Here is a 24,778-nt window from a genome sequence, read left to right as displayed (position 1 = left end):
ATGTGGAGCACCTCAAAGTCATCAGAGACTATTGTCTTGTTAATGTTCTTCAGGAGAAATTTAGTGGCTCCATTGTCCAATCAAGGAAAGGGTTATCAGCCCACACTCTACCCATTGCTTGAAAGACTTTTTCTCAGAAGAGGAAAAGAAGCAAATGAAGGAAAGAGAAGAGAGATTTCTCCAAAGATATTTTTAATATTTCATTTTTAAATTTATTTTGGGAGAGAGAGTGCGATTGAGCAAGCAAGGGAAGGGGCAGAGGGAGAGAGGGAGAGAAGAATCTCAAGCAGACTCCACATTGAGCTCAGAGTCCAACGCAGGCTCGATCTCCCAACCCTAAGATCATGACCTGAGCTGAAATCAAGAGTCAGATGATCAATTGACTAATCAACCCTGGCGCCCCTCCCCAAAGATTTTGTTTTTTAAGTACATTGGCTAAGACTACAGACTTTAGCATCAGCAGAACCCAGATTTGAATCTTGGATCTGCCACTCACTAGGTGGATGACCTTGGCTAAGTTGTTTGACCTCCCTGGCCCTCAGTTCTCTAAATTCTAAAAGGAGGATAATGTTTGTGAGTATTTAAAAAGATGATTCATATAAAGCATTCAGCAAATAGTAAGATCCTAATGCATAATTATAGTTATTATCCTTTCTTTTTAATGAGATGCTAGTTTCTTGACCTTACACTTTCTTAACTCCTGGACAACTAATGAGTAAACATGAGTTCTCAGCATTCCCTGCAGAACTTCCTGGCTCAGAAGCCATTAGTTACAGAGGCAATTTATTCCTGTATTCATTCATTCAATATTTATTCACTGAGTACCTAGAATGTGTCAAGCACTGAAACAGAGTACAAGATCATCTGCTGAATTATTTTCAACTGGAAAATATTCCCAGGAGGTCTGGTTCACCCTGGAGATCCAGGACTAGACAAGATGACTGTAACATGCCCTTCCAGCTTTGGGCATGCCGATCCTGGGTACTCCTGACACTGTTCAGAAAACCACAGAGTGATGAACAGGACAAACCAGCAGCGCACGCATCCCAAACACCTGGCTGGCCACACTGCTCAGCCCTTGAGTGAAGCTGAGAAGTTCTGAAATAGCCACACAGTGTTCCCTGTGGGATCTCCAGGAAGCTTTGCTAGGGTCCAGTTGGCATTTTCCATACAGGTCTCTTAAATCCGGGTCTTCTTCTTACAGCTAAAATCTGGGACAGTACCTGCCAAACAGTGGGGAAGAGATGTTGAAGTCACAGAATGGGCTGCAATCAGAAAAAAACAAAACAAAACAAAACAAAACAAAAACAAACCTCCTGTTTGGTGCTGGCAGAAGGATAGCTCCATCTGATGCCTGCTTTTCTACAGGGGCAGCGGCAGGTGCCATCCTGAGGGAGTCACACAGTGCTGGAGGGCTGGGGATGGCAGCAAGTTCAAGAGCTACCGCATGCAGGGCATGGCAGGGAAAGGCTTTGGTGGGTCTAACCAATTTATTCCTATTGATTTTCAGATCAAAGAGGTCCAGCTCACAATTCAAAAGATGCTCATCGCTCCCCTCCTGCTAGGGCTGCAGCTTCTCCCGGACAGTCCACAAATCTACCTTTGGCCTTGATTTGTCTGGGTTGGAAATGGTGAGGAGGGGGCAGGGATCCTAGGTGTAATTCTGAGCCCTGTGAGTCGGCTTGGCCTGGGCGATGCTCCAAGGTCCTGGGCAATGCTCCAAGGTCCTGGGCGATGGGACCATGCAGCTCAGCGGTGAGAAGGCTAGGAGCCTGGGTCCTGAGGTTGGCATCACCACCCACTTGGTTTATAAGCTTTTACAAGCCACTTTAACCTCCTTTGGGAGGGGCACCTGGGTGGCTCAGTGGTTGAGTGTCTGCCCTTGGCTCAGGTCATGATCCCGGGATCCTGAGATCGAGTCCCGCATCAGGCTCCCCACAGGGATCCTGCTTCTCTCTCTGCCTATGTCTCTGTGTCTCTCATGAATAAATAAATAAAATCTCAAAAATAAAAAATAACCTCCTTTGGGTTTCTTTTTCTCAACTATCAAATAAGAGTAAGAGCTAACCTAGCCTTATGGTTAAGGAGCAGGGGGTTCAGAATCAGAGAGAACTGGGTTCAAACCCCAACTACATCCTCTGTGACCTCAGACAAGCCAGTTCATCATTCAGAGCCTCCATTTCTTCATCTGAAAAATGGGCTTCCAGCAGCTCTGGCCCCTCGGTCATTGTAAGAATGTAGCGTGTAAAAGTGCTCCGCATTTCTATGGCATACAGCAAGAGCCATCGACACCACCTGCTAACTACCAAATGAGGCTTTAGTGAAAATAAAGTAGAACTGTGTGTGCAAAAGACTTTGAAAGGCGAGTACCAAAAAAGAAACCGCAAACTCTGAAAGTTTCTGGAAATCATGACACACCTCAGAGCTGAGGTTTGGAAGGATGTCCTTCAAGTAGAAGTCAAAGGAAGGACACACCAGAGCAAGAAGAGATAGGAGGCCTGAGGGAACCACTGCCATGCAGGACGGGTGACTTCCTAGGACCCCTGGGCATTTCTATATGATTGTAACATTAATGTGCCTTACCTCAGCCCCCCAGAGTTGCCTGTTCTGTGCCAGCTCCCCTTACAGGGGAGAGCGATGCTGGTAATACTGCCAGTTGAGAGAGCCTCTGGCAGAGGCAGAGGCTGCTGGGTGCTGCTCCCAACAAACCATTTTCACCTTCCTTCTCTATAACAGGATGCCAGTTGCATTTGGGTGGTGATACTTCCCAGACTCCCTTTGAGTTTAGTCCTGGCCAATGAGATGTAAATGGAAGTGTCAGATAGGACTTTTAGAAAGACTCTTAAAAGGAAAACATGTCCCCATTTATGTCCCTTTACAACCTGGCCCTATGGCCTGGCCTGGATATCCAATGACTCGTGCACTAACAATCATTTTAGACCCTGTGGGGACATAAGGGTGGCTGTGCCCTGGAGATGGCAAAGCAGAGAGATGAGAGCTGGCCTCATGGCACTATGAAGCCTCCACTATGAGGCCCAGCCACCCAGTTCTGGATTTCTTCTACACAAGAAAAGGTCTCTTCTATGTTTGAGTCTGTGATCTTTTTCAGCTTTTAGATCATGAGAAGGAGCATACTAGCTTGAGCCATTTAAAATTCTATTCAAGGTGCTAGTTTCTGGATAGGTTATTCCCACCCTAAGCCCTGACATGACTTATTTCCAATGGCTTTCAAATCAACAAGAAGCAATTTGGGGACCTGTTCATCCCCCTTGTAGGTAAACACCAACTAAGACTCCACCTGTGCCTTAGAGGTAGGAGAGAGTGTGGGCTTCTCCCTGGGCTTCCATACATAGGCATGTCCTATGTAGAGGACTACTCTCTTCTGCCCCGATTGGTAGGACCAAGGAGGGTGTCATGGAGAGTGCTTGTGCTATGTCCCAAAGAACGAGTCAAATTTCAACCAGCAAAAAGGAGAAGAGATGTCAGACAAGGGTAATGGTGCAAGGAAAGGCATGAGCAGATAATCTCTGGAGAGTGATGGAGTAGTGTAGGCTACAGACAGCTTTGGATGTTAAATCAGATTGTTCAGGCTTGGAACGCCTGGGTGGCTCAGTGGCTGAGCATCTACCTTTGGCTCAGGCCATGATCCTGGGGTCCCAGGATCGAGTCCCACACGGAGCCTGCTTCTCCTTCTGCCTATGTCTCTGTCTCTCTCTCTCTCTCTCTCTCTCTCTCTCTCTGTGTCTCTCATGAATAAATAAAATCTTTATTTAAAAAAAGATTATTCAGGCTTTATTGTATTGAATTGTCCCTTAGAGGGACTCCCATAAGGGATGGCTGCTTTTTTTTTTTAATTGTCTCAAGTAAGAACTATTAAGAACTGTAATAGTTTCAAAAAACCTACAGGTTATACATACACACATCTAATATACAAATTAGATATGCATATACCTATGCTTTTTAAAAGATTGGAATGAACTAAAAATAGCTAACACTGATTGAAGATATATCACAGTCTGGGTGTTCTCTGAGCATTATTTAAATCAATCCCCATGACAACACTCCCAGACAGGTGTTTTTCTGTTGAGAACTTCCATCACTTGTCCAAGGACTCACATTTAGTACGTGGCAAAGCCAAGCTTTGAACCCTGCTGGGTCAGTCCATCTCCAAAGTGTACTCCTCAACTACCAAGCTCGGCTCCTTCCAAAATGATACATACCAAAATGTCAACTTCTAAGTAGAGTGATTGCATGTGACTTTTCTCTTTCTATTTTGTACTTTTTCCTATCTTCCTAATTTTCCACAGGTAAAGTATATCATTTCTATATTTATACTGTGAAGCATGACACATTTAGGGGGCAGTGCATAAAACATAAATTTTCAGCTTCATAAAAAAACACCCACGTAACCACCACCCGTATCAGACCCCAGAAGCCCCACTTGTGTCTCTTCTGACCCTAGCTCCTGCCTTCCCCCCTAAAGATAACCATTTTCATTGTCTTACTCACATCCTTCTTTTTCCCCTAAAACCACCACCTAAACCATGTATCTCTAAACAATGTAGTTGAATTCTGTTCTTTCTGAGTGTGATATAAATGAAATACTATAGTCTGTATTCTGTTATATCTGGCTTCTTTCACACATGATGATTTTTGTCATGTTATTTAAAAGCATGTTATTATGACTATATTATTTTCATAATCTGAAAAAAAGCATTAGCATTACTAAATATACTTGAAATCTGGAATCATACAAGTGCCTCCCGGGACTGACTCAGTCGGTACCTTCTTAGTGATCCCTTCTAAGTAGGACTACAGCACCCTAAAAAGTAGGATTAGTTCCCTTTACAAGCCCAGGGCACTTAGCTCCCTGTTCCCAGGTTTTCTCCACCAATGCCCTATTCCCAGCTGCCCTGCCGCCAGGCCAGCTCAGCCAGCTGCCTCTAAATGAATTATCCAATCCACTGCTGTGATTTCCGAGTCTCTGTCTAGGTCACCAGTCACGTGTCTCTTTGCCCAAGAGACACTGTGACCTTTGGGGCAGAGACAAGTGGCTGAGCTCCCTGGAGGCCTGGACTTCTCTAAGAGGACAACCTAAGATTCCTTTAATTTGGGAATATCTATGGAATACCCCCTACTCTTCCTTCTCCTCTTCCTCCTGCTGCTTCTTTTCCTTACTTAAAAAAAAAAAAAAAATCTATGTAAATTTTCAAACATACACAGAACTACATGTACAACAAACCCTCATATCACCAATGATCAGTATGTGCCCCAACTTTTTTTCTTCTAATCTCCACCTACTTCTCCTCCCATTCCCGCTGGATCATTCTGAAGCAAAACCAAGAGTTGTCATCTGTGACTACTTCAGTATATATCACTTTTTTTTAAGATTGTGTTTATTTATTTGACAGAGAGAGAGAGCACAAGCAGGGGGAACAGCAGAGGGAGAGGGAGAAGCTGACTCCCCGCTGAGCAAGGAGACCAGTGCAGGGCTCGATCCCAGGATCCTGGGATCCTGACCTGAGCCAATGGTAGATGCTTGACCGACTGAGCCACGCAGGCGCCCCACTTCAGCATATATCTTAAAAAGGTAAGATCTCTTTTTAAAAACAGAGCCAAAATACAATGACTATAATTCCTTCATTCCATTAGGTATTTTCCAATCGTCTTCCCCATCATTTCATAAATGCTTCTTTACAGTTATTCTGTTCAAATCAGGAGGTAAACAGGTCCTATACACTGCCTTTGGTTGAAATATCCCCCCTTCCAGTGGGGAACGGTTTGGGAGACCATGACCTGGGCCCTGGGCTTCTCACTGCTATGGAGTTGGGTGGTTATTGGTCTAGGCTTCTAGAGTTCACAGACGTAGGAAATACAAATGTGTGTGTATATTTCAAAAAAGAGGGGATCCCTGGGTGGCTCAGCGGTTCAGCGCCTGCCTTTGGCCCGGGGTGCGGTCCTGGGGTCCCGGGATCGAGTCCCTCATCAGGCTTCCTGCTTGGAGCCTGCTTCTCCCTCTGCCTGTGTCTCTGCCTCTCTCTCTCTCTCTCTCTATCATGAATAAATTAAAAAATAAAAAAAAGAAAGTGCATCATACATTTAAACTGATATTTCCAATGCAAATTTTAAATTACAGAATTTTTCCTGAGGCTCTTAATTTTAAATTTGCATCTCTTCTCTCATGTTGAAACCTTACTTCCCAATAACATCGTTATTTATTTGCTTTATTTTACCATGTGTGTGAAATGGTTTTGAATAATAATATCAATATTATTTCCAATGATATTTTTGCTGAAAGCACGTGAAGATCTATTTTTCAGTTACTTTGCCCTTAGGATATATTCCACTAAGTGTATATAGTTAAAATACTGCGTTTTAAAAGTCAGACAAAAAAAATAAATAAATAAAATAAAAGTCAGACAAAATCTTTCCGTTTTGGGCAGCTCGGGTGGCTCAGCAGTTTAGCACCACCTTCGGCCCAGGGCATGATCCTGGAGACCCGGGATCAAGTCCCGCATCAGGCTCCCTGCATGGGGCCTGCTTCTCCCTCTGCCTGTGTCTCTGCCTCTCTCCGTATGTCTCTCATGAATAAATAAGTAAAATCTAAAAAAATAAATCTTTCCTTTTTGTGTGTCTCCAACCTGACACACAATTAGGTTCACACGATTTGTGTTTTTCTTTGTTCAAAGACTGTCATTTCTGCTTTTGAGTTAATTTTTTTTAATCACAGAAAACATTTACACTGTTTCAAAATCAAGTCTACAGAAAAGGTTACAGGCTGCAAAGTTCAGCTTGGATCCTTGTCATGTCTACCTGTTTCCTAAGTAGCTTGTTACTACTATTATTTCATCTGTTAATATTAAAGAATGAATTTCTAAGTGACAAAGATTGCCTTTTTATTTTATTTACTCTATTTATTTCTTTTTTAAGTAGACTCCACACCCAGCATGGAGCCCAATGTGGGGCTTTAACTCATGACCCGGAGACCAAGACATGAGGTGAGATCAAGAGTTAGCCTGAGACACCCAGGTGCCCCAAAGACTCCTTTTTGAAATAATAATCATGGAATGTTTCTTGTTTTTTATTGTTGGTTTGGTTTTTGTTTTTTTAAGATTTTATTTGTTTATTCATGAGAGACACAGGCAGAGGAAGAAGCAGGCTCCCTGCAGGGAGCCCGATGTGGGACTTGATCCCGGGATCATGATCACACCCTGAGCCAAAGGCAGACGCTCAACCTCTGAGCCACCCAGGAGTCCCATGTGATGGTTTTTGATGACCATCAGGGCTATGTGTTTCTTTTAAGATCTGTCATCTGAGAATTTCTAAGTGTTGGGAGTCACTTGCAGAAAGGGGATTTACTTGTTTTCATAAATAAAGAAATGGGGGGAGGGAGGAAGAAGCTTCTCTAAAGCCCACAGCAAATTCAGTTGAGAAAGTCTCACTGGCTACTGTTCAGGTACTGATCTAGCCAACGGAGTACACAGGCCAGCCCCGCCCGAGATATCCTGATTCTTAAGTCTAAGAGCACATGGTGTGTGTGTTTCCACAAGCTCCCCAGGGCTAACTGGCAGCCCTGGTGGATAAACACAGCCAGTCAGGCTCCTTTTTGAGAACCTCAGAGCAATGTGTTGGGGGAATAAATCTTGCATCCAAGACTCAGGACTGACTGCAAGAAACATTACCTTATTTGTCTTTAATGCAACTTAATCTCTGTTCTCACCTCTCATCCCACCAGAGAACAGACACTAAATCTGGGCCAAATTGAGGACCCCCAATTTCATTTCCCCACATACTCGCACTTAGGTTTCCAGGACCACTGAGGGCCCGGGGTGGAGGAAGATCTGATTCTCACAATCCATGTCCACTTGGGCCTCCTGATTCAGCCACCACCCCATCCTTCCTGATTGCTGTTCCAAACAGAAGGCTGCTCAGTCATGGCCCACCCCGCCCATGGGATCGTTCATTTTCAGCAGTTCCCTGGCTGGCTCCGATGCTGCGCCCACAGCACTGAAATCATCCTGCCGCTCTTCACCCTTTGAGGCTTAGATCCAGCATGCAGCCCTTTCTTTGCTGGAGTTGCACCTGGGAAATAGGGTATGAGCCTTCTGAGACCCCTGGATTCAGCAAACTGATGGGGTTTTTGCCACACCCCCTTACCCTGACCTGGACTTAGCCCAGGTTGCAGAGTTCAGGGTCCTCTTCTCAATGGGCTACCACCTCTCTTCTCCCTCTGATACCTCAAGGAATCTTTATTTAGACTGCGGCTGAAGAACCCTTATTCTTGGTTATCCACCATTCTCTCATTCTTTTATCTATACTTAGAGTTCATTTCATTCCCCCAAGGACATGGCTTTTGAATAGAAAATCCCTAAAGCATCTCCTTTTTCTTTTGTTACCTCGTTCTCAGTGCTGGCATACAGCACACTTCAGGGAGTGTCATGCACACAGCCTGGATGGACTTACACAGTGCACAACCTGAACATCTGTATGCACATGCACAGCTGTATGTGTTGTCCTATTTGACCCCTCCTCCAGCTGGGGTCAAACACTGAGCACACAACATACAGACTGGGAAGAAAAAATGCCATGGGGAAAATAATATTAGTTAACGTTTCAAAAACATTGTCCTACCACTTGAGAAAGCTCCAGGAGGAGAAGGTACTCACAAGCATGGATTGTTACTTGCAAGTTTGACTGGAACAGAACATTAAAGGTGACAGTGATCTTCCTCTGCCTGCTTTGCTATGCCCCTCCCCAGTCCTATCACTTCAGTGTACCAAGAAAAATCTCAGCCTGCCTCCTCTGAGCCCCAAACAACCCGGGATCCAAGAGGATAAGCTGAAGATATTACAAATATGGCCAGCAAAGCCCCTGAAGATCCCTTCCTAGAGAGAGGGAAGCCCTGGCTGTCAGCAGTCTGGAGCACTTGGGCAAAGTCAGGTCTCCTTAGTGAGCTTCCACACCAGCGCAATTCAAAAAAGCCTATTGAAAGTTACCTGGTCTCTGGTCTGTTCCCAGTTCCCAAGTTCTAAGATTCAGCCAGTTACCATGGCAGCTGCTGCCCAATTGAAATGTTCACATTTATAGAAACTGGCTGGAGCATTTGAATCTGCCAGGGCTGGGCCACCAGGCAGAGAATGTCACTCCCCTAGACACATAAGGATGCTTTATCCAAAAAACCATAGGAGTGCCTGGCCTGAGACAGACCCCGAGACTCCAGGCCCTGGCGGCCATCCACCACACAACCGTGAGCAAGTGTCCAGTCAGATGTCCCCCGACCCCCAACACTTTCGGTGCCTTTTCATCACCATTCATTCATTCACTCAACAATATCAAGCACCTTCTCCGTGTCAGGCAAGGCACTGAGGATAAGCAGTGAGGGATGCAAGGTCCCTGTGTTCACTGGACAGTTTAGTTGGTGAGGCCAGTAAGAAAACACAGAGTTAGAAAAACCCTGTGAATACAAGTGTGGAGGCTGCAGAGGCACCAGCCTGGAGTGAGGGGGTGCGGGGCGGTCAGGGTACTTCTCAGGCAAGCCCTGAGCTGAGCCCTGAGAGGTAGTGGGATGCAGTTGGGAAGTAGATGGAAAGGTCCTCCCTGCAGAGAGAACGGCATCCGTAAAAGCCCTGGAGTGGGGAGAGCATTCAGGGCAGCAAGCAATTCCAGGCCACTGCAGCAGAGGAGGAGAGTAAATGAGAAGGGAGATGCAGCCTCAGAAGAGAGCCAGCTCAGGGCAAGGAAGGGCCCTCAGTTCTTCCCCGGGCTTCCAGCTGCCTGGCTCCCCTTCAAATCAAACAGCCCAAGGACAGATTCTTTGAGAGAAGGTGCCGTGTTTGAAGAAGGGGGTTGTCCCCTGAGAAGGGAGCAGAGAGGGGAGACAGGGGGCGCTGTGGCCACACACCCCCAGGGCCCATCACCCCAAGTGCCAATCCCTGTTCAACCAAGAGCTGCAGGAGGGGTCAAATAGGACATCCCTCCCACCTCCCACCTCTTGTCCCTTCAATGACACCGCTGCTCAGACCCGCTGGAAAACACCATCCCAACCTCCCAACTATCCCATTCAGCTCTTCTAGTTGGTGAATAATAATTTATTGTGCACTGGCCCGGGCTTGGCTTCATACGCAAAATTCATCCACGCCAAAAATTCTGTTTGAGCACCTTCCATGTGACAGGCAATGTAAGTTCAGATGCTAGAGACATTGTCATGAACAAGATAACAAACTCCCTGCCCTCAAGGAATTTTTATCCTCAGGGTGGGGGAAAGGGACAAAAACAGACAGGGTAGCCCGGGTGGCTCAGCAGTTTAGTGCCGCCTTCAGCCCAGGGCGTGATCCTAGAGACCCAGGATCGAGTCCCACATTGGGCTCCCTGCGTGGAGCCTGCTTCTCCCTCTGCCTGTGTCTCTGTCTCTCATGAATAAATAAATAAAATATTTTTTAAATGTTATAAATTTTTTTTAAAAATATCTTTAAAAAATAGACATGTTATACATCAGGAGGTCATGATGGTCTAAGAAAAACAAACCAGAAAAAAAAAAAAGAAAGAAAGAAAGAAGAAAAACAACCCAGTGAAGTGACAGAGAATGATAAAGAGAGAATGGTCAGAAAGAGGGTCAAATGAGTCAAGACCTGAGGGAAGTAAGGAAGTGAACCATGTGGAAATCTGGAGGAAGAATGTATCACACTGAAAGGACAGCAAGTGCAAAGGTCCTGTGGTGGACCTGCCACTCATGTGTTCCCTCAGTGAGGCTAGGGGAGCAGAATCAAGGGCAAAAGCAGGGGAGGACGCCACCAGAGCAGTGGCAGAGAGTCAGATCGTTATCCCAGGAGCACAAAGTTGGATAGTATTGTTGTTCCAACATTACATAAAGAAACTGAAGTGAAGTAATATGCCCAGAGTCCCAAACTCTTTTTTTTAGGCAGAGCTGGGATTCAAACCCAACTGCTCAAGCTTTAGAACATGTGCCCTTAATTGCTCCCTCAGAATGTCTTGTCAAGAAGCTGTAGATAATTTATAGCAGATCGATAAGATTTCAGCCTCCCCAAAGGTTACCCCAAGCCCCAGCCATTCCATACCTGAAAAAAGTAAGGATCATCAAGGACCCAAACAAAGACTTAGCTACTTTGTTTATAACAATAAAATGACTAGGGGCACCTGGGTGGCTCAGCTGGCTAAGCATGTGCCTTCAGCTCAGGTCATGATCCCGGGGTCCTGGGATGGAGCCCCGCACAGAGCACCCCTGCTCAACAGGGAGTCTGCTTCTCCCTCTCCGTCTGCCCTCCCCCCACACACACTCATGCATGTGCTCTCTCTCCCTCTCTCATGGATGAATAAAATCTTTTAAAAAAAATAACAGTAAAATGACTGGAAGCGATGCCTTTTCCCTAATAATAGGGAATTGGTAAGTAAAGAAGTTATGACACATGCATGCAAAGCGTGTATCATGCATGGTCATTTCAAAAGACATTGTAGAAAAGCATACAATGGCATGGTCAAAATATGCCACTGACACTCAGCGAAGGACCTCATTTTTATAATAAATAAATAATACATAAATATAGGCAGAGGCAAAAGACTGGAAAGAATTAAACCAAAATGTTAATAAATCGCTAACCCAGGGAGTGGGACTGTGGGTGAGTTTTCTTCTTTTTGTTTAGCAGCATTTTCTACAATGAATATAAATTATTTTACTAAGAAAAAGTTCACACACACACACACACACACACACACACACACAGCTGGCCAGAAAGCTTCCTGGGTTGCTGAGCCCCTGGGCGGGGGGCTGGGCTCCCCCTGCTGCACCCCACTCCCTGACACATGCAGGAAGCAGGTTCTGCGGCATCCCTGCTAGAATGGTCCTGGTTGGAGACCCTTATAATGAAGCAGCTCCCTGGCCTGAGCCAGAAAATTCGGGGCATACTGACAGCCTCACCTCACTTCTCCACAAAGCCTTCACGATTCAGGGCAGGGGGTGGGGGGAGGGCTCCAAGCCCACGCTGTGGCGGCACAGCGGCTGGGGTGCCAGAGCCTCGGGGTAATTAGCGCTCATCTTGTCAAAGGGCCTGGTGCTATTTTTAAAATCTTTCCAACACGTCGGTTTCGCAAAGGATTCCAGGAGCCCTTCTCAGTCCACGCGCCTTGAGGAAGGCAAATGAGCTGATTGATATTTTAGTGGCAATCGCCCAGAACTTGAGAGGAGATGCATCCCTGCAACCCCACTGCAAGCACACCACTGCCAGTCCTCCTTCTGGAGGTAGAAGAGAGTTAAGCCAACCAGAACATTCTCACTTGCCACCGTTTTCTTGCCTCCTGTTAGGCACCTGGAACCATGAACTTAACTAAACCTCTGTTGCAGGGACGAGTCCAGCCTAGAGGCTTCAGACTCAGTCCGCAGGCCCTGCCTATATGTGATCCGTGGTGACCTAGGACCAGCTACTTCTCTGTACCTCAATTTTCTCATCTATAAGAATGAGGATGGAGGGCGCCGGGGTGGCTCAGTCAATTAAGTGTCTGCCTTTGGCTCAGGTCATGATCCCAGGGTCCTGGGATTGAGCAGCATCAGGCTTCCTGCTTGCTCAGTGGGGAGCCTGCTTTTCCTTCTCCCTCTGCCTGCCATTCCCACTGCTTGTGTTCTCTCTCTTTCTGTGTGTGTGTGTGTGTGTGTGTGTGTGTATGAAATAAGTAAATAAAATCTTCAAAAAAAAAAAAAAAAAGATGAAGATGGGACAGAGCACCAACCTTCTAGGGCTGTTGTGTTCAGCCAAAGGTCGGCAAACCATGGCTCCCAGACTAAATCCGGACCCCTCCTCTTTCTGTAAATAAAGTTTTATTGGAACACAGCCATGCATATTCATTCACGTATTGTCTATGGCTGTTTTCCTGCTACAATGGCAGAGCTGAGTAGTTATGACAGAGACTAGATGGCTCACAAAGCCTGAAATTTTATTATCTGGCCCTTTGCTGGAAAAGTTGCCAACCCCATCTTACATCGGAGTCTCCAAGCAGCAGAATGTGAGACAAGGATTTGGGGGCGAGGGGTTTATCAGGAAGGAAGTGCAGCCAGGAGGAACCAGTTAAAGGGAGTGGAGGGAACAGGACAGAGCGGAAGGAGGCCAAACCAGGGTGTGACATCAAGTCACTTCTTGGTCTCTGCCTGACCCCCTATGAGCACGTCCAGGTCTCTTGGAGGTGAAGTGGCTCAGATGGTCCCTGAAGAAGGGAGCAGGTGCGAGCTGCTAGATGCAAAGCCCATAGAAGCTGTCACATGCCCGTGTCATCGTGCCAAGTACTAGGTACATTCTAATATTTGCTCCTCGCTGCAGAATTGGGAGCTGGAAAGTGTAGGATAAGGTAAATGAGGTCGTGCAGGTGAAGTCTCAGCCCAGAGCTGACCTCCAACAAGCACTCACCAAGAGTTGCCGCATATATCACAGGTCTCACCGTGTGCTGAGTTCTGGGGCCACAGAGATCAATAAGGTACAGGTCTTGTTCTCCAGGAGAGCTAGGCTGGCCGTTGGCGAATCCCATGTGTAACACCCACCAGAGCCCTACTTGGCATTCCCATCAGGAAGGTCGGAAGAGGAGGGGTACTGGAAAGGAATCCTGAGGGAGGGAGGGATTGGCAGGTAGAGGAAAGAGCCCACAGGGCACAGGGCACAACATATGCAAAAGCTTGGCTTTGGGGAACGGGTCACACTCTGGAGAATCCAAGAAATTGTCTGGTGTGGGTGGATGAAGGCCGAGAGCGAGGGGTGGCGGGAGCTGAGGCTGGGGGGTGGGAGGTGGGGGGGAAGAGAGCCACGCAGAGTGCAGACTTAGGTGACAGAGAGTTGAGGATTTTAGACTGAGAAGTAAGCTGGTGTCTGTCCTCTAGGGCTGCCATAAGCTGCATCGCTTCAACAACAGATTTTTCTTTTCACACAGTCCAGGGGCTGGAAGGCCAAGGTCAAGGTATCAGCGGGGTTGGTTTCATGCTGATGCCCCTTTTAGGCTTGCAGGTGGCCCCTCCCCTCACTCTGTGTGTGCACCCCCAGGATCTCTCTGTGTGTCCATATTTCCTCTTGTCAGGACATCAGGATGGACTAGGGCTCCCCTCAACAGCCTCACTTTAACTTAATGATCTCTTTAAAGGGTGTATCCCCAAACCCAGTCATACCTGAGGTACTAGGAGGGCAGGAGGGCTTCAACACAAGAACTGGGGTGGGGGGGTGGGGAGCACAATCCAGCACATAACATCTCATAACATCTGGCATTTCAGAAAGCACGCCCTGGTTCTGGTAGGGAGGGCAACTTGGAGAATTCACACAGGGGCGGGGGCAGTAGAGCCCCACTGGAGCCAGGGCTCAGCCCACAGTCTGGGGGATGGTGGGGCAGCAGGAGCCACAGGCAGAGGGACTGGCAGGCCGCTCACCAGCTGGGACTGCCCTTCAGATCCAGGCTGCAGGGGGAAGAGGAGACAAAGGCACGCTACTGTACAAAGGCAGCGACGGCCTGCAGAGGCCTGCAGAGCGAGTGTCAAGGCCAATGAAGCCATAAAGCCAGCGATCACCTGTCCTCTGGCCAAGCCACGGAGGGTTTGAATTCCTGGGCAGAGCCTTGGGGGAGAAGTGATACCCCCGTTGTTGCGACTTGTTCTCCAATTCCATGTCCTCCCACTTCATCCAGCCATCGAAGGAGCCTTGCACAGGTTTAGAGCTCACATCAGAAGGGCCGGGACTGCTCTAACCTATCCCCCGAGGTTCCAGGAGCCGCTAAGGTGAGCTCATACTGCTCACTCCCAGGTGGTTCAATCACAGAGAATCTATTTGGCCAGTTCCTTTGGGCCAGAACTCAGCAGCTGCCACTCTCTGTGATTACAAATTTCTCTCTCTCCCTCTCATGCACGTGCACGCACACACACAGGTGAGCACACACTGACATGCTCCACACTTCCTAAAATTCCACCACGCAAAGATGTATTCCTTTAGTCCAATCTCCTGGGAGAAGAAGAGTGCAGTGCATTAAGTAACCAACACCTTAGTATGAGTTTATTCATCAGACTCTTCCCTCTGCATCAGCCAGGTATTAAGAAAGTACCAAGCATCGGAAGAGGATGAACAGGAGGCAGAGGAAAAACAAACGTGAGCAAAGGAGAAACATCTTGCTTTCTGCTTTTCTTACTTTCTGACCTCGCTTGGTCAGCCTGATGCTCTCAGTCAGGGCCCGGCCCACTTGTTTTGGAAAGGGCCAGAGAGCCAGTGTTTTCAGCTTTGCAGGCCATAGGGTTTCTGTGGGGATCACTCCCTTCTGCTGCTGTAGCATGAAACCAGCCACACAGAGCATGGCTAGGTCTCTAAAGCTAGTATGGATAATGAAATGTGAATTTCATATCATTTTCATAAAAATATTACTTTTTTTTTCACTGCTTCCAAGCACTTACAAATGGAAAAACCACCCTTAGCTTGCAGGCCATGCAGACACAGGAGGTGGCTGGACATGCTCAAGAAGCACACTTTGCTGACCCTTCCCCTCGTGAAAGGCAGTACTTGCACCTTTCCCATCAAACCATCCTCTCTGCAAGGACAAGCCCTTAGTCACTCTTGGCTATTCACCATCCTTGCTTCCCCTTCTCCAGACCTAGAGAGAAAAGTGGCTCCTTGTTCTGCGTGCAGTGCCCATGATCCCTGGGGATTTGCTTTCAAGTGTGGAGAGATGACAGGGTGACAAATGGGCTGGCTTGCCGGCACGCTGCCGGCAGCAGGCTGCAGAACAGTGGCCTTAGGGTTCGTACTGGTTGGCTGAGAAGTGAGCTAGGATGGGTTCCATCTGCCTACCCCTCCCCAGCCCACATCCCATGCACCAGGTCCCAAGGGTCCAATGTGCCACACTCTGGGCTACCTTTTAGGCACCTCTCCCAAATTACCAAAGATATTATTATTACCAACTAACTTTGCACATATACCCATTAACAAGAACAACACTCACTTCGTACTAAGTACGTAGTCTGTGCAGGCACCATACAAATCTCTATGGTTAGTGTTTACTAATGGGCCAGGCTTTGTATTAAGTGCTGTACGTGTACTCAGTGCTCTCAGGAACCTATGACTTCAGTACTAGTATTAGCCTCATCTTATGGATCAGAAAATAGAGACTAGAAAAATTAGCAGCACACTCAAGGTCACACAGCTGGGCAGGTCTGTCTGACTATAAGCCAAATTCTTTGTCACCATCTCCCCTGGCTCTCCCTATCTTACAGCTGTCTTGCAAGATTGTATTATGATCCCAATTCCTCAGATGCAGAAATAGAAACTCTAAGAAGCTAAAGTATTGGTCCAAGTTCAAATGGCTGATGAGCGGTGATGCTAGAACTCTGTGTTAGAACTGCTGACATGAGATGCTGGAAGCCACCCTGCCCTCAGGTGAAGACATGTCTCTAGATACCATCAGAAACTGGGGTCCTAGGCTGTAGAGCTGGGCTTCCCAGCAAGTGGAAGAGAGGTTTTAGTCTGAGGCTATATCTTAGGTCTAATCTGAAGGCAGAGTCTGAGACAGGGATTCTTGTGCAGGTGAGTTATCGAGGGACGGGGCCCAGGAGAAACTGGAGGGAGCAGGGACGAGGGAAACTCCAAGCAAAGGTACGGGTTCAACTGAAGCATGGCCTTGGCTTGATCCCACAGGGAGTTCTGGAACAGGAAGGCTACCACAGGGTCCTCTCACCTTGAGGCAAGAGTCAGCCCATGATGCCCTGTATCCATCAGTCACTGGCTATGGTTTGTCCCCCATGGGGTTGTGGGGAACATCTCTGGACAAGGTGGCAATTCTCCAGAGAATGATGCCTTAGCACTCAATACTCACAGCCTCCGGAGAATGTTGTTCCATTGCTAGAAGAACCTTGGCAGGGCGCCATTGGCATCTACTATAAGCAGGTGACCCTGGTGACCTCACTAACTGATTCTGCAGCTCCTGGAAAAACACATTCCCTTCCCTTTCCCTTCTCCCTCTCTTCCTCTCTTCCTTCTGGATCTCCTCCTTTGTCACCCTCCAGCACTGGCTGCACGGGGCTTGGCCTGAGCTTCTGGCTCCTGTATCAGACCATCAGCAATCACAGCCAGAGCTCAAGATTCTAGGAAGTGTCCCACTGTGGTCTCTTCCAGCCTAGACCTGGTCCCCACAAGCCCCATCCTGCGGCCTGCCTCTGAGGGGATTCCCAGTGACGTGATCAGGAAGGCAGGGCAGGGCAACAGCCCAGGAGCCAGGCCTGGGGATTAGTGAATGAGGGGAGAGGCTGAGAGCCAGGCCCCTCCTCCCCACCAGCCGGTGCTGCACCCCCAGCAGGGCGAGCAGCTGCCCTCCTGAGGGCAACCCAAATGGGCCCATTGCCTGGCCCTTGATTGCCAGGAGTTGAGCAGGCCAGATCAGTGCCTGGGGTCACTTCTAGAGCTTCCAGAGGGTCTTGATTTTATACACAGAAACATCCTCTTCCATTCTGCTGCCATTCATTCATTCATCCATTTATTCATTCATTCAACAATTATCCATATGAGAGCTGGAAAAAATATGAACCAAACAGACAGGTCCCTACTTCTATCCCAGTGAGGGTGACAAAGAACTGAGTGTAGCAGGGTCGCAGGTCACTCAGACAGATGTACAAGAAATACAGTTTCTTTGTTTCCCATAATTGATGCAATCATCCTCCAGGGCTCCCATCCTGCTGGGAAGCAGGGACAGGATTAGGGGAACACACCTTAAAATTGCCAATTTATGGCACCTCCATGCTGGTTCACTTAGAAGAGGACATTTGGAGGAGTTCATTTCTTTTGGATAAAAGCTATCTTTTAATCTTCTTCTTGCCTCTGTCTCCAGGACAGTGTCTGAGTGTGAGAGAGGCCAGGGATTACCAGATAACTAGTGGTGGGGGTTGGAGGTCACATGGAGAAACACTGGGTCCTCCCTGTTGGCCACTGGTCCAGAATGGCTGGCCTTGTGTCTCCCTGCCTGGACCACTCAGTTGTATCTGATCCTATCTGGGGTGCGGTAAATACTGTTGGGCACACTAGCTTCCCTGGCCAGGGGTTCCACCTCAGCACAGATGAATTAAATTTTAAATGAATTCACTAATGAATGGAATGCAGCACTTCATTCCAACATCCCTGCTGCATCCTGGGAAATCCTGGAAGTGGGACACTGCTCCTTCAGGGACCCTTTTCCTAGCCTTGGTGAAAGGTTCCAAATTCCTGGCCACCAGGAAGTCCCATGCTGGCAGGAAGCGAAGCAGGTTTGTTTGCAAATGGAGCCCAGGGATCCCTGCCAGGTCCCTGAGCAGAGGCCAAGCCAGCCTCACATGGAGGCCATACAGATTTGGATTTATTGCAGCTACATTTCCCTTTGCCCTCCTTGCCTGAGTCTTACCTTTCTCCACTTCCTCCAACTCTTTCCTCAGCAATCTCATCCCACCCTCTGAAAAGAGGGATGACAACCCTACAAAGGGTCATTTCTAGACTCACAAAGCTAATGGGTGGATCTAGAGTCCAGTTATTCCGCGATCCCTCCCAATGATAAAGAGAATAAAAGCAGCCAATGTCTATCACTCTGTGCCAAACACTGTGTTGAACAATTTACATATGTATTTTATTGACCCATCACAACAGTCCTTCTCCGTGGGTTCTATTACAATCCCTATTTCAAAGAAGAAACTGCAGTGTAGAGAGGTTAGAGAGAGTCTAGAAACCTTTCTACCAGATCAGGGTTCGGTAAATTATGTCCCCTAGGCCAAACCCAGCTCGCGACATGTTTTTGTAAATAAAGTTTTATTGAAACAAATGATGTTCATTTGTTTGCATATTGTCTGTGGCTGCTTTCCTGCTACAGGAAATGGCAGAATTGAGTAGCTGAGACAGAGACCCTGTGACCTGCAAAGTCAAATAAATTTACTACACGGCCCTTTACAAAAAAAAACATTTTTGCCCAAAAAAAGAAAAAGAAGTTTGCCAATCCCTGTTCTAGATGACATCCCTCTCTCCCATCCTGCTCTCTGTTTTACATTTGGATTCACTGGTCAGAGATTTTTACTCCGTTTACAGCAAATATGTCCCACTGCCTGTTTGAGTTTTCCACCTTGAGCGCCCAGTGTTAGAGGTGTTAACCAATGCCACCATGCCCCCAACTCTAAGAGGAACATCCCCCTCCCTGACCCCAGCCACAGCTGACTGGATCAAGGGGTGGGTGCCACACACACTGAGACAGCCCCTAGGATTTGGATGGCCCAAAACAAAGAGATGAACTAGACCAATCACATTCTTCTCTTGGGAATTTGGAATAGGGAAACAGGCTGAGCCTGTCAGGAGAAATGGAAGCTATGACTTCAGGACAAATTGACGTTGAGTGGCTATGGTGGGAAAGAAAAGGCAAGGCTTAAGGATGCTTGCTGTGTGAGAGAAGAAAATGGAGGAAGGATCGAGATGGAAACAGAATCTATGAAAGGGCGACCCAGCTATCCCAAGAAAACACAAAAGAGAGAAGGCTTGTTTCCAAAAGGTTACCCAAGTCCAGCTTCCATTAGAACAACTGCACTCATCTTGAGTTAGGAGTTAGAACTTTTTGGTTGCAAATGAAACAAAATCCAACATAAACACTAATAGGTGTCTATTGATGCATGTAACAGGAAAGTCTAAAGGTACTTCAGGCTCATTTTATCCAACAGCTCAAATGATGTCAAAGGCCAAAGAAATGTAAAAAAATAAAATAAAATAAAATCTCCTTCCAACCCGCAGCCCACTGACAAGTACTTGAGACAGGCAGAGCGACCTTCTTCCATACCAGGAATTCAACTGCTTAATGTTAATACTTTGCTAGATGCAAAAGGCAATCTTACCTTCACATTTGCTTGACCTCCAGGATCCTGTAAGTCTTCTTCAAAAATCCCTTTCAAGGGGCACCTGGGTGGCTTAGTTGGTTAACCATCCAACTCTTGATTTCAGCTCAGGTCATGATCGCAGGGTCCTGGAATCGAGCCCCGTGTTGGGCTCCGCACTCATCAGGGAGTCTGCTTGAGATTCTCTCTCCCCCTCTCTAAAAAACATTTAAAAGTAAAAATAAATAAATAAAAATCCACTTGGAAACTTCCCCTATCTCTACCCCCACTCCAAGATATAAGCTAGCAATCATCCTCCAAACATATGGCCAAGGATATACATCAGAAGGGTCTCCTGAACCTTCTCTTAACAGCAGCTAGCCCCCTCAAGGTCCTGGAAGCCTTGCTTCCAAATTCCTTAGAGACTTACGCTCTCCCTAATCCCCTAACTAAAAAGTATATCATCAATCACTCCTCACAATCCCCGTACAGCTCTTCTGCCCACAAGGTCCTGTCCCATGCTATAATAAAACCACCTTTTTTTTTTAAGATTTATTTATTTACTCATGAGAGACAGAGAGGCAGAGGCACAGGCAGAGGGAGAAGCAGGCTCCGTGCAGGGAGCCCGACGTGGGACTCGATCCCGGGACTCCAGGATCACTCCTCGGGCCCAAGGCAGCGCTAAATGGCTGAGCCACCCGGGCTGCCCTAAAACCACCGTTTTTGCACCAAAAATGTCTCAAGAATTCTTTCTTGACCATTTGCTCCGGGACCCCAATATCATATCAACTCAAATTCCTCCAGTCTCTCTGCCCCACCTTGTGCAACATGGGCCTCATCCTCAGTCTCCACTCTGTGCCCTTCCCCATCTTAGGTCACCCAAGATTCTTCACTCAGGGTGTCAAGATGGCTGCAGCAATTCCAGACCTCACAGCTTCATACCAGAACATCTGCAGGTGGAGAGGGAGCCCTTTCTGTGGCTCCTCCACATTCTGAGATACACTCTCTCATTGCCTATCCTGAACCAATCACGTTGGCCGGAGGGATGGGCTACACTGATTGGATTAGACTTATCAACCGCCATCCGTTTTCCCATCTATAACATCTGAGGGCTTATTACGTTCCAGGCCTTACATCACCCTTTCCATGGGCTGCCATGTTTAACCCTTACAAAAGCCATTCAAGTAAGCTACTAGAATTATCCTCATTTTGCCAATGAAAACATGAAAGCTCAGAGAGGGTAGACACCTTGCCCAGGGTCACACAGCCATCACTCGGCACAGCTGCTGATTAGCAGCAGAAGCAAAAGCTGAAAGGGACCTATTGGATTCTGGAACCTGAGCTCTCACCCCCGTGCCGGCCTACTGGGGGAGGGCGTCACCCAACAGCCCCCACCTGTTGTTACTCCACATCCAGTTGCTTTCTGGTGACCCAAATCCCTTCCTCGGGAGGAACTATTTTGGCCATAGAATCTCAGGCTTCAGACCGAGTTTACTCAAAAGTGCTGCTCCCACCTCTGGGTTCCTCTAGACTATTCTCCTCCACCTGATCTGTTTCCATGGAAACTGCTGGGCTCCTGCATCCCTTTTATCCTTCTTCCTGGGAAGCAAGGCCAGCTTTCTGGTACCCGGATAGCCAGGCCTGACCATCATAAAGACCAAAGAAGCCATACCTGGAAGAAATATTTCCAGGCAGAGAGAAGAACCAGATCGGGCTTCTGGTTTTCTCTTTGATGGGCTCCAAACTAACACCAGGTGCTCTGAGGAGCCCTGCCAATTATCTGGGCCCAGTGGGTGCTGGCTGCAAGGTTGTCATCTGTTCTCCAGCCTCTCACCACCTCACCGTCAGCAGACCTCCCTCCCTCCGGAAAGCGACTCTGGGGTCTGAAGCAGAGGGCAAGTCGGGCAAGCCTTCTTGCCAATCCTTGGCATTGGGTTGCAGCCCTCGAGGTGCAGCTGGCGGGCTAGGGGAGCAAAAAGGAGGACGGTACGCAATATTCCCCTTCTGGGGAGGGGGGGCCAGCCATCAGCTTGAACTCATGGGCATCCTGGAAACAGTGGCCATGGCATCACTCTTGGCCACAGAGAGGCTCCCTATGGCCAGGATCTCAGAAGCACTCTGCACACGCTGGCGCTGGCGGGGCGGGAGGAGAGGAGGAACTCCTGTCACCTTTCTGGTCCCCGTGGGCTGGAGGAGCTGCTGCTGCTACTCTCTGGGGAGTCAGGGGGTCCAGCACAGCGGAATGAAGGTTTTCCCAGAGCAGTTTTCAGCTCTACCCTGACTTCCTTCAACACCAAAGGCTGACCAGCAGGTATCCGGCTTCTGCTCTGCCCTTAAACTCGGTGCACCTTTCTGAGGAGGCACAGCCACCTCCAGAGACTGCAGAGAAGAGGAATGGGGTACAACCCTTCTAGGCACAGGACAGGACAGTGTGGGCCTTCAGACCACTCTAAGTCAGAAACAGCACCGCTTCTGTCTTCACATGGGGTCAAGACTCCAGAATTCTGCTCCAGGACTGGCTAGGCTTGTCAGAGTCCCCTGACTGCAGGCACTCGTCCGTGACCTGAAAGGGCCTTTTGGAGCCCCCCCCCAACAAAACATGTTTCAGAACAGCCACAAATGCTGCGCTCCGCAAAGGCTAAGGCTCCCTCCACGCTCCACTCCACAGCCTTCGCTTTGTAGAGCCCATGGCCTTGGTTGGAAGTGAGGGGGACAGGCTTAGTGAGTCCCTCAGACAGGAGGTGTCTGGCTTCTGTGGAGCAGCTTTACAAGTGGGGTACTTGGCCCTTTTCAGAACAACAAAAATTCATCCTAACATCCTATGTTAATATAATAACTACCTTTTAAACAAACACATACATACCACTGCCAGGATGCTTGCTAGCTAACTTTTTGACTACATTATTTTTGGTCCTTACACTGATTTTGTGTGACCAATATTACTTTTATCACCTCTATTTTTTCCTAAGGGTTAAAGAGGTTAAAGAGCCTGCTCATGGCCTCACAACTACTAAGTGGGTTTTGAACCGGCAGCTTTCTGACCCCTGAACAAAGCTGGTAACTCCTCAACACGACTGCTTCTGCAGTACCTGGCTTGGGGACAAGGGACAAAAGGACTTGCTTGGGCTTCACAGCCCTCTGTGTCTGAGATGGGCCCAGGGATGGGCCTCCCAGAAAGATTCCAATCATGCCTCTAAAATGAATGATGCAAGGTTGTTCCAACGCAGAGGTGGAGGTCACTGTGGTCACACTGCAGTCATACCCAAGACCTCCCCCGATCAAGGCAACACCTGCCCCAACCCCGACACCCAAGCCCTATCTCAGCTCGTCTGGAAAGTAGGAAGCAAGGAGCTCTACTCGCTCCTCATCACCGGGAAAAACCAAAGCAGCCAGGTGGTACTGGCTTTGGTCCCTTAGAGAACCAGGGATGAGCTCTCTGCCCCACAGATCTGGGCCAGGGGAGGAGCAGGGGGGGAGATGGAGGGAGCCAAATGACAGTGTCAGAGCTGGAAGGGGCTGAGCGTGGCCCCCGCGGCTCTGCAGCACTGTGGTGAAGAGCTTCCCCTCCGCCTCCCTCTGGGGCTGGCCCCTTCGGGAGCCATTCGCTACCCCAGGAGAGGGATGCTGGCCAAGGAAGATCTCGCCAAGCTAATCACTGCTGATCTCTGGCTCCATGAAGGGCAGCGGAACATCAATTCATTACACCTCACAACAATTCTAAGGTGAATACCCGCATTCCCATTTTGCAGAAGAGAAAATTTGAGACGCAGCTGGGTTATGTAACTTGCCCAAGGTCACCCGGCTTATTCTGGGAGTTCAGACCCGAGCACCCCGATTCCAGAGTGGTCCCCGCTAAACCACGGAGCCATCCTGCCGCCCCAGAGAGCGGACAGGCCGCCAGGCAGCAGTGTTGGTGAATTTCCCAGCCGGGGACTCTGGCACAAGGGGGAGGGGGGAAGCCTTCGGTCCTCAAAAGCTGGCCCTTGAGGACTCCTCTCCCTCGCGTGTTCCTGCAAGAAACTCTACACACATTTGCTTGGAGCAAAATCAAGTGCTTTGGAACCTGCCCTCTGTTCTGCCCCGCGAGGCCGGGCTCTGGCTTGTCCCCGCCTCTGAGGGGCCACCTTCCCCCGCGGCCCCTGCAACCTTCTTTTGCCTCTGGCTTACCTCCTTCCCTCCAGCTCTCCTTTCGGCAGGCAGTTGGGCTAACGCTCATTAGCACGTGTTAATGAGCCTCAACTCACTTCCCGGCGCTCAGCAGGCGAGGGAAGAAGCGGGGGCTGCTCCAGGGGTACCGGGCGCGGCCGGGCTGCGGGGCGCCGGGCTGCTGGGCGAGCGGGGAGAGCGCCGGGTCCCGGGGTCGGGCGGCGGCCGCAGCAGCGACCCTGCTTGCTCTGAGACCCGCACGCACGGAACCTTCCCGGTCAGCAGGGGCGTTCCCGCGCGCCCCCAGGCGACTCCCCCGACGTCCTAGTGGGTGCAGCCCAGACCTGCCCGGGGGGGCGGCCCTCACCTCCCCACCTCCGGGAGCCCGTCCAGGGGCAGGCGGGCAGGCGGGCAACCGGTCCCGGGGGGCGGAGGGGAGGACGGCGGCCTCTGACCCCCCTGGGCATCCCCATCCCCAGCCGCCCCATCGAAGCCTTGAGAACGCTTGGCTCATCCCGGGGCCCAAGTCCTAGCTGGGCCCCGTCGGCGGGGCGAGTCCACGTGGCCGTTGGAAGGCTCCAGGCTTCCTCATCCTGTGGTCCCCGTTCTTCTGCTGCGGAGGGTCGCACGAGGCCTCGAACACGGCGAGGCGCGGGTGCCGAGGACCCGCAAGCTTCTCGTGGATCGTGGGCGGCGGCTGCGCTCCGGAGGCAGAGGGGCGCCCGAGGGGTGTCTGCGCCCACGGGCGCGCCCCCCGCCCCCCGCGCCCCCCCTCCCCCGCCTCCCCCCGCCCCCCGCGCCCCC

The 24,778-nt window shown here is 49.1% G+C and overlaps 1 long non-coding RNA gene across 1 annotated transcript; it reads right to left on the bottom strand.

The window, feature by feature from the left end:
- Positions 1-229: 229 nt before the first annotated feature.
- LOC140624472 (uncharacterized) lies at positions 230-24,128 on the bottom strand. The gene is made up of 3 exons (XR_012023948.1): positions 23,996-24,128; positions 19,850-20,046; positions 230-1,223 (listed from the first exon to the last, which is right to left on the bottom strand). It is a non-coding gene; the product is annotated as an uncharacterized lncRNA (long non-coding RNA).
- Between the last annotated feature and the right edge of the window lie 650 nt (positions 24,129-24,778).

The sequence above is a fragment of the Canis lupus genome, chromosome 3 (genome assembly GCF_048164855.1).
Source record: "Canis lupus baileyi chromosome 3, mCanLup2.hap1, whole genome shotgun sequence".
Lineage (NCBI taxonomy): Eukaryota > Metazoa > Chordata > Mammalia > Carnivora > Canidae > Canis > Canis lupus.
The sequence above is the reverse complement of the archived record's forward strand: the minus strand, read 5'-3'. Positions and strand labels throughout refer to the sequence as shown.